The sequence below is a fragment of the Oryzias melastigma genome, linkage group LG15 (assembly GCF_002922805.2).
Source record: "Oryzias melastigma strain HK-1 linkage group LG15, ASM292280v2, whole genome shotgun sequence".
In the NCBI taxonomy this organism is placed as follows: Eukaryota; Metazoa; Chordata; class Actinopteri; order Beloniformes; family Adrianichthyidae; genus Oryzias; species Oryzias melastigma.
In genome coordinates, this window is record NC_050526.1 from 13,744,093 (window position 1) to 13,753,788 (window position 9,696).

Genomic DNA, 9,696 nt, shown 5'->3' on the forward strand with positions numbered 1-9,696 from the left:
GTGTGCTTTGCGTTGTCTTCTTTTACAAATAAACCTTTGTTCAAACCCATACACTGGCATGTCCCTGCTGCTCTCTGAGGGTTACACAACTCTTATTGTACATCTTGTTCAACTTAAACACAATAGTTCCCTTTGCTCTTCATCCTGCAGAGTTCTATGACATCTTCAGAAGCCTCTTTAGTTTAAATCACTATAGTTAAACTATTAGTTTTTTTCTTGGATTAATCTTCTCTGTGAAACCATTGTGGGCTGTAGTGGTGTTGTGGTTACTACTTTGCTTTAAAGCAAAAATGCCCCAATTCAAGAACCACTGGGTCCTTTCTGTGAGGAGGTTGCATGTTCCCATGACTGTCTACATTTTCTCTAGCATTCCTCCCACAGTCCAGAAACACACTTGGTAGGTTAAATTGGGACTCTAAATCACAAGTGTCAGGTCAGTGTCCAACATGTTTTCCTGCTAACCTGTCATTGAAGCTCTTCATTGGCTAAACACACTTGATGTTCACCTTTCGGCACAGAGGGTCACCATAGTAAATCAGCTTTCACTGATCCACACATTTGGCTTGTTAGAGGTTTATGGTGAATGCCCTTCCTGACATAACCCTGTATTTTATCCGGACCGGCACAGGGAGACTCAGATCCGAGTCTCCTTGTGGCTACATGGCAGTAGCATGAAGGGTCCTACCTAAGGACCCACACTGGATTCGGCTCATTGCACCCCCGGGAAACAAATCCCCTTTCCCATGCGCCAGTCCTGCACACAGCCAACTGAGCCACCCAGCTGGCATTGGCTAAGCACACTGGATCCAGATTTATCAGCAGCATGTGAGGCAGGATTTCTTAAAAACCATTGAGATGCTGGCACTCGAAACCTGGAGTCTGACACCCTTGCTCTAAATTATCCATTAGGTTTGGATACAGGTTTTTCCCTGTCTCTGCTTTCCCCTAAAACAAACCCATGACCTGTCCAAGATATACCCCGCTTTTGCCCAGCAGTAGCTGGGTAGACCTGGGTTGACTTAAGTGGGTTCAGGAGATGACTAAATGAAAGACCACTGGAAGATTTTAAACAAATGATCATTTTTAACCCCTCAAGAAAATTCTATTTCCAACCATCAAGCTCCGCTCTCCCCAGCTGGATCTCATGGTGGGTTGGAATCATAAGCTAAGTCCAAATTCGACCCCTACTCACTATAGTGCACTCATTTAAAAAAGCTACTCATTTCAAACTTGAGTGAGCTAGAAATTTCCTAGAAGTCTTTGCGAAAAACTAGCGTGCATCGATGCTCACTGGATTAGTGGATATAGACCACAATGCATTTTGGTTAAACGATTTTGAACAAAAAACATATTTAAATGTAATTTTTGAATAAATCATCCACATTTTCACCGCCAGAACAAAATGGAGTCAAAAATAAATGTCGTGAAATATTTGTATTGATTCCATTTTGACTTTGTGAAATCGGTGACCTCATATCTGACGTTTAAAAAACTAAAGAAAAGCAGTGAGCATCGTGTCCAAATTGCCTTTAAAATCCAGGGCACTAAATTGTCCCGCACTAAAAGAATATTGCACAAATCAGAGGTAAAATCATAAGATAAATCTTGGCGGAAGTTCACATTTGGATCATAAAGTTCCAATATCAAATCTTTGTGTATCAATCTGTCATAATTTATAAACCATAAACAAACGGTTTTAAGTATTTAGGTCAGTATTGTGTTAGGAATGATTAAGCTGCTCATTAGATGGCAAACTAAAATCTAGAGTGATCAGACATGAAGGAGGTAGAAAAAAAAACAAATGGGAAAATCTAAATGTTTCTATTAATATCAAATTGTCTCAGTCTAAAAATTAATATTTCTATCAATTTTTTTCATCATGAATATTATATTCTGTCTTGAAATGAAATCTTTTGAAAGATTTCATAGTATAAAACTTTAAAAACATTCCCTTTTTACCTGAATTTAGGTAGTAAATTAAACTTTGATTGTGAACTGAGCCGGCAGAGGATATCTGAGACAGAGGTGACGCAAAGTTTATGAATCCTGCTGCTGACAATGAAAAACAGACTTCTATTTACACACACAGAGCTCAGGATAAATCAGAGATTACAGCCTTCTGTCTGCTCTTCAATAATACTACTAGGAAGCTGCTGTTCCTTTAGAAAAGTCCTGCCAGAGTTTGGACCAGGACCAGAAAAACAGATCAGATCTCTGCTGCTTTCAGAGTTTTGTGAGGCCTCTCAGATCCATGCAGCACGTCTCTGAGATGTACAGGAACCGGTCAGCTGGTTTGATTCTAGTCAGAACCAGACAGGGTAATGTTGCTTTGATCAGATCTGTGAGACAAATGAGATCAAATGTGACCAAAGTTAAACATTCTTCTTTTCTGGTCAATTTGCTTCACATTATGCACCATCTACACTTTGATTGTTCCCATGTTGGTATATATATATTGATTGTATTCTGTTATTAGGAATTTTTTTTGGATAGGGACACTAATCAACATCCATTTAGAGAGTGGTATATGTAAATATAGAGGATTGTAGCAGTGATGCTAATTTGTATCCGTAGTCCCCTGACAGCTACACATGAAAACAACAAGCAAAATATAGAATCACACACATACACAGTTACATTATGAAAGAAAAGCACAAAAAATACAATAATTGATGATTAAAAAGCAGGACATAAGATCACAAAAAACAAACAATTGAGATGACATAATTTGACAGAACATAATTCGTTTTGGTCCATTGTTAGTTTTGATTGGAGTGTTTTTACTGCACTTTGTATTGCCTTTGTTTGTGGAAGCTGCTGTTCAACAAAATAGCTGCCTCGCCTGATTGGAAATGAGCCCAGGTGTGAACAATCACCAGGAGAAGCAGCAACATTACAGCAGATGAAGCAGGACTGCAGATGCAGACACATTTCAGGTAATACATTTCACAAAGTTTAAACAGCAGGAATGAAGATACAGAGGGGCCAAATCTGAGAACAAAACCTGAAGTGAGTTTTGGCTTTTGCTCCAGACTTTCTCTGCTCACTCCATCACAAGTATTTCAGAACATTAATTGGGTGAGTAAAAGCAGCCGTAGTGAAAATTGACAAAAAAAAAAAAAAAAAGACAAAACTAAAAGATTTTGGACATTTGTAAAACTTTTATTTTATGATCTGGGATCTGTTTCATCTTCACACCTCAACCATCTCAGATGACTCATGTGCCTGAATCAAAGAAAATGTTAATGAACGAAGGCGTGGCAGCATTTTGTTTTAGGAATGAAGTCTGATCAGAAGAGCCAGGGCAGACTGAAGGGGTCTAGAAACCACATTCCAGAAAGAACTCCTCGGCTCCCACAAGTTCCTCCTCTCACCGCTGCCTCATGGAGGCATGTCTAAAAGATCTAAAAGAGGCAAAGGAGGATGACTTTACTCATGCCCCGAAACGAAGAAAACGTGCTTTTTGCGAATGCAAAATTGCAAAAAGCAGGTTTACATAAAAAAAAAATAGGAAAAAAAGATTTGAATGTGGAGATTTAGAAATGCTCATTTCCTCTTATTATTGAAATTTTAAAACAATTATTGTCTTCAAATGAGAGCTACTAAAGTGTTATCAAGTCAAGTTTAATTTAAAAATGTATTTTTTTTTATCCCCTTAACCTTTTGCACATAATTGTAATATGCTTTCTTTTTATCGACTATTCTCATTTAATTGTCTGAATTTAGGAATGCCAAATATATCAAAATTCTAATTTTTTAAGAAAAACAATGGTTTGTAATTTTCACATTTTTTTAAGTCCTCACTTTGATATAAGAATAAAGAATTTTCTCATTAGGGTAACTTTGGAGAAAAAAAAAACTTTTTTTGTCATAGTATTGAAAATGACTGATTTCCTATATGTGCTTACCGGTAAGTTAACTCTGATTATCACAGTTGCCTTCTGAGCTACAACTACTTGAATTTAATATCAGAAATCTTGAAATGTTAAAAAATAGGCTGGAACTGTGATCCTCAAGGTGATTGGATTATTTGCTCTGAAGTAACTGGACAAAAACAAAGCAGTCATCACACCTGCAGTCTCAGAATTCTGCTTGCTTTGTTCAGACCCATGTCTTTGTTCTCAAAGTCTGATACAAAACTCCAAAGGTATTCATGTGGAGCTTTGTCATCACGCGTCTGCACTGTAACATGCATATAGGCTCTTTATGTAATCTATATGAAACTGGATCATCTTAAATCCTGTCTGACATTGACTCATCATAGCATCTGTTTCAAAAACACTTAGGTTGCTAAGGAAAGTCTTGAAGCTGTGAGGTAGCACCATGAAAATTAAATAGCATTTTCATGCATCCCAGATATGGAAAATGTCTTATAATTGTTGAATTAGCACCTTAAAGTCCCACTAAGATTGTCTTTTTGATCCATTTCAAAACCATTCCCAAGGGACTTCTGATTAGGATTAACCGTCTTCTGAAACAGTTTCTGCAGTAGTTTATTAGAAATTGTCCTCTGAGTTGTGGATGGAACCTCCTCTGTCCATCATCTATTATTTCTGCACTCTCCTGCTAGCTTAGAGCGCCACACACCTGAAACTGAAAATGCAAAAGTCTAACACCTGGCAAACAGTGTGAAGACCTCAGAACTGGACTGATGTGGTCAACTGTTTTGGTCCCTCTGAGAACCCGAGCAGCAGAGCTCTGAATAAGCTGCAGTTTCCATATTATATATATTTGTATGTATGTATTCCTGTAAAAACACTGTGACAGTAATCAAGTCGACTAAAGATGAAAGCATGCACTAGTTTCTCCAGGTCCTGCTTAGACATCAGATCTTTAATCCTTGAGATATTTCTTAGATGATAATAGGGTAATTTTGTGACTGTCTTAATATGTTTATCAAAATGTAGGTCTGTGTCTATCACTACACCCAAGTTTCTGGCCTGGCTGGTAGTTTTTAGTTGAATAGATTGAAGCTCTGTAGTGACGTCTAACCTTTTTTCTTTAGCCCCAAAGACAATAACCTCAGTTTTGTTTTTGTTTAATTGAAGTGGCACATCCAGTCATTAATGTCCTCAATGCATTTACCAAGAGCCTGTACAAGGCCTCGGTCTCATGGGGCCTGTTTCAAGAAGCAGGTTTATCAAATTCAGAGTTAAAACCTGAACTCAGAGTTGACTGACTCAGAATTTGCACACTCAGAGTTTTTGTTTGATGCAGCGGAAAAACAGAGAGTTGGAGTGGGAGAAAACGGCTGCCAGAGTTAATGCAGATGTCTACATTTGAATCATTTCAATAAGTACTAAATACTGTCAGGACTGTCATTTTGACACATTTTAAGTAAGTAATGGTTTTTGGTTTGTCGAAAGTTTAACAAGTATTCTCTGTAATTACATGAATGACCATTTTCTATAACACACAAATATCACTGCATGCAAAAAAGACTCGCTGTAGCTGCCTGGAATGTGTATTTAAAGTATTTCATTTTAAATCTTGAGAAATAAATAATTATCGAAAAGTTTTTTTTTTAGCATAATGTAACATGTCCATGACCAGGACACGAACCCCCAACCTCTAGCATTGAAAGGCGGTCACACTGACATCAGACATGGCTCCTTAATACAGTAGATGTTTTGACAGACATCTCCAGTGTTTAAGGTTTAAAGATTTCCGTTGTTAAAGGTTTAAATTGGGAAAAGAAAACTCCGGATTATTAATAGCGAGTCCCCTGAAAACTGCATCACTCAAATACAATTGAATTTGGAAGCGCCAGGAAATCGACTCGTTGCCTCAAAATCCTCTCCCGACAAAAATGACATTCCCTCTGGATCGATACGGCCTCCATCTACAGGATCCTCTATGAATGGACATACTGTTTTGGCTTCAGCGTGGTCGTGACATCTCAAATGTGAATGTTCTCAACACTTTAATGAGATAGTCCTGAACATCCTTCACTGCCCTAGTGCTCTCTTATGGGGTCCAGATGACCCCACCTTTACATTGAGGAGTTTGCCCTTCCAGGACAAAGGTGGAAAAGACTTCATGTCTGTCCAGATGACCCCACTATTAATTTAGGCAAGCATAGGAGAGCGGAAGGGTTACGAAGGGGCAGAGACCGCAGGGAACTGCTCCAGACCAGGTTACGTTCAGAGTCAGTTGCCAAAGCTCTGAGTTCAGCTTTCCGCGCTTCATGAAACGGGTTTGGTTGAACCCACTTTCACGGGTTTAACTTACCACCGTTTGTGAAACCAAAATCTCAGTTTTCCTTAACTCTGAGTTCATAAACTCGGTTTCAACAAAACCTGCTTCTTGAAACGGGACCCTGGTGTAAATGTAATGTGTTCTGCATAGCTATGGTAACTAATGTTGTTGTTCTTTATAACCTGAGCCAGTGGGAGCATGTAGGTGTTAAATCAAAGTGGCCCCAGGATGGAGCCTTGGGGAACTCCACATGTAATTTCTGTTAACTCAGAAGTGAAGTTACGAATTGACACAATATTTACTATGTTCCAAGTATGTTTTGAACCAGTTTAGTACTGGCCCAGTTTTCCAGTCATCTGAGTAGAATAGCATGGTTAAATGTGGCACTGAGATCCAATAAAACTAGCACTGACATATTTCTACTGTCTGTATTCAAATGTCTTTCATTTGTCACTTTGGTCAGAGTCATCTCAGTGCTGTGGAGCTGTCTGAAGCCTTAACTATTCATTTAGCTGATGGAAAACAGCTTTTTCAATTATTTAACTTAAAAAAAGAATCTTACTTGGAGCACTCCCAAACCTGGTTGCCAAGTACATTTGCCTAACCATAAGCAGGAAAACGGGTAGCATATGCAACGGAAACGTACCTGAGGACTAGGACACAGCACCGTCACACTTGATCATGCCTCTTTTAGGTGTCACACTTCAAGATGTGTCTAGGCCTTAAGTAGCTGACAGGCTGCTATCAGTGTAGCCATTCAATTCAGTTTTCATAGTAATAATTCTACATCAAATCAAACACACATGGCTAATTACGCTAGCCGTCTGATGTTATAAAAAGGTCTTTTTCTTTTTGCTCAAAGCCTTTTTCTCGATGAATCTAAAGACCTGCTGAAAATGCAAACGCCTCTCCTTTTGTGAGGCAGATGAAGTCGATCCAGTTTACTTTAACACCCGACTGCTCTTTCGCCTCATTAAGAATGCTACTTTGCATTGCTCATGGTTTAACTATGTTCTGATACTGACTACACCCGTCCTCACCTGTAAACAGTCATCACTTTGTATTAATTTGTTGATCGGGTTGGTTGTTGACTCATGCCTGTTTGGAATGCAATCTGCTCAGAACAGTGGAGTGTTTGAACAGAGATCCAACATTTGCCTTTTATTAATGCACGGTTGGAGGATTTTTACAATACACAGAGTTTTGTCAAATTGTTCAGAATCTGGAGGCTATTCTGATCATGTTATTGGTCTCCACATTCATCAGAGCTTCTGCGGGTGGTTTAACGCGTGTTTTGACTCCAGTCCCTGCAGCTTTGAGCAGAATGTGTTGTATTTGTTAAGCCACCAAGTCTGACTTATGAATCACTGAAGCACTAATGGTTCTCACTTGGACCATAAACCATTGTTGTTGTCTTATGGCGCTGCTGTGTGTTTGTTGGTCCGTACACCTGGTTACTCTTGTTACTGAGGTGTGGCGTGGAACTCTCCGCCGCATCTTTCTCTGTGGTGCTTTCTAGTCAAGTTTCGGCTGCCAAAAAAGTGCAGTCTCAAGTCAAGAGGTGTGTGGGAGTGTGTGTGTGAGCTGCGGAGGGAAAAGTGGCCACTAGGAGAGGCGTTGCTGATGCTGCCTAACCTGTTCTCCCGCCTGCTTTCAGGCATTTATCTTGCAGACTCACTCTGAACTGTCCAACAGATCAGCAGTGACAGTCGGAGGAGAAGAATCCCAGCTTTAGTTCAAGTGCATCTGGAAGGAGTATCAGGTGAGCCCTACTTTGTTTTCTCAATTTATTCTTCCACCATTAGTAAATATCTTTTTGTGAAATGACTATTGCAAAAAGTGTTTTTTATAAAGATTATTTAGAGACATGACTTTTAATCATGTCAGATTTAAAGTGATTACATATCATTTATTGTACAATCTCAGTACGGTTGAAGTTGGGGTTTGTTTGGATTTCCAAACATCGGTTTTATGCATCACAGAGAGGATTTCTGTAGAGTTTCTGGTCTTAGCGGCGGCGCTGATTGTAGAAGTAAAGACTATGTAAAGAAAACAGGATGTCTTACTTTAGAATTGTTGGACTGTTTTGTCATCTGAAACTTGTTTCTGTGGAGACGTTACACTCACACCCCACTGCCTCACAGTTTTATGGAACCTGTGTTGCCGCCCTTGTTCGGAGAAAACGCCTTTTTGTTGCATGAACGGTGTCTGAGCTTTGCATTAATTACTATAATTTTTTCAAAATTTGGATTATTAATCGTGAAGGCCCTGAACTTATTTATCATTTATTTAAAAAGCACAAGTTTAAAAAAATGATATTTAACTCTAAATAATGAATTACACTTGGTTATAAGATTGAAGAAAATGTTTGAGACAAATTTTCTTGAAAAAGTTGTGATATAGTCCATTTCCTTCAGCGCTCTGTTGATCATATCAATTTATTTTCATTTGATGCATCTTGCTACAATGTATTTTTCTGTTTAATATGTGAAATTTAAATATTACCTGTAATTTTAGGATGTGGAATGTTGCCCAATAAGTCGTTCTGCTTTGTAACAAGTGTCCTATATTCATTTGACTAGAAATTAGAACAAAATTACTTGAGTTTTTCCAAGTATCATGAATATTTCTCAGATTGTTTTTGATATATTTTGATACAAAATTAAGTGACCCCAATTTATGTATTTATTTTTATTTTAAACCTAAATTGTAAGTGCTGATCCTACTTGTTTTCTTAGTCAAATGAGGGGGTGAGTTGCACAGAGGTCGTCATCGGACAGTTCAGTCTTCAAAGTCTGCATTCGTATCAATGCAACCACCCTGCAGCTGAAGACATTAGCGTTTGCATCTGAGAATGCTGGGGTGTGGTGGAACCGTGTGCTGGTGTCAGGCTGAATGCAGGTAAACAGACTGGTTTGGATGCTTGCATTCCACTCGGTAAAGCTGGCAGAAGCTTTGGATTCCTGAAGCTTGACACAACACGTTGTGTGGGTGTTTTTGCATCCGTCAGAAGGCCTGAGGCGGCTCTGATGCCAATCATTTTTGGCTCTTTATATTTTTTAAAGGTGCTTTTGCTGACTCCATTTGTCATGTCAATCTTAGATCTGGGGTGGGTTATTGACGCTTGGCGACCGTCTGGTGGTGTCTCATGTGTCACGGTTACTAAAGTAAAAAATATGTCCTGCATTCAATAAAATGGCTCATGTCGGTTGAGTTGGAAGCTGTAATGAAACGTTGATGCTTTAATAGCATGAAAGACTTTGGTTTTAGAGGCTGAGATGCATTTTTAAAGATGTGACTTCACATATTACAGCATTTTGGATGAGTGATTTTGACGTTTTTACTTCAGTGACGATCATTACATCCATTTGTCAACTGGAAACCCCCTTCTCTCTGCATTGGTGCCATCTAGTTGATGAAAAATATGCTTCTAACCAGTGGTGGATTTAGCAGTTTGGGGGCCCAGGGAAGCAATAACATGGGCCCCACTGCGGCGGT

General features: G+C 38.9%; 1 protein-coding gene across 4 annotated transcripts in view; it reads left to right on the forward strand.

Moving 5' to 3' along the window:
* The first annotated feature begins 2,815 nt into the window (after positions 1 to 2,815).
* The window catches only part of si:ch211-125o16.4 (neuroblast differentiation-associated protein AHNAK), a 13,699-nt gene continuing 6,818 nt past the window's right edge, over positions 2,816 to 9,696 (forward strand). Inside the window, exons 1-2 of one of the 4 annotated variants that reach the window (XM_024297500.2) lie at positions 2,816 to 2,936; positions 7,856 to 7,960. The gene's annotated coding sequence lies outside the window, so the exon portion shown is untranslated. Of the gene's footprint in view, positions 3,079 to 7,855; positions 7,961 to 9,696 lie in introns of all 4 variants that reach the window. The other 3 variants (XM_024297498.2, XM_024297501.2, XM_024297502.2) reach the window with 3 other exon arrangements.